The sequence below is a fragment of the Capsicum annuum genome, chromosome 10, assembly GCF_002878395.1.
Source record: "Capsicum annuum cultivar UCD-10X-F1 chromosome 10, UCD10Xv1.1, whole genome shotgun sequence".
Lineage (NCBI taxonomy): Eukaryota > Viridiplantae > Streptophyta > Magnoliopsida > Solanales > Solanaceae > Capsicum > Capsicum annuum.
Window position 1 is genome coordinate 153,049,586 of NC_061120.1, and position 328 is coordinate 153,049,913.

At 45.7% G+C, this 328-nt stretch overlaps 1 protein-coding gene across 2 annotated transcripts in view; it reads left to right on the forward strand.

Moving 5' to 3' along the window:
* Nucleotides 1-328, forward strand: part of LOC107845960 (macrophage migration inhibitory factor homolog) — an 8,458-nt gene that overhangs the window by 6,536 nt on the left and 1,594 nt on the right. The window lies entirely within an intron of this gene.

The window sequence follows — 328 nt, forward strand, 5'->3', positions numbered from 1 at the left end:
ATGCACCTCACCTGATCGAGGTCACGACCCTTCCTCTCCCTAGCCTTAGCGAGTACGACTGCCATCTATTCTGAAAGAGTACAACAACAACAACAACAAACCCAGTGTATTCCCACCTAGTGGGGTCTGGGGGGGTAAGATGTATGCAGTCCATACCTCTACCTCTGATGAAGTAGAAAGGTTGTTTCCGAAAGACCCCCGGCTCAAGGCACGAGATACCACACAAACACATAGTAAAGCACAGAAGCAGATTACATAACATAAATACAACACCCATAAGGAATATAAAACAGAGGAAAGCAGAGGAAAGCACACAGCTTCGTAATAA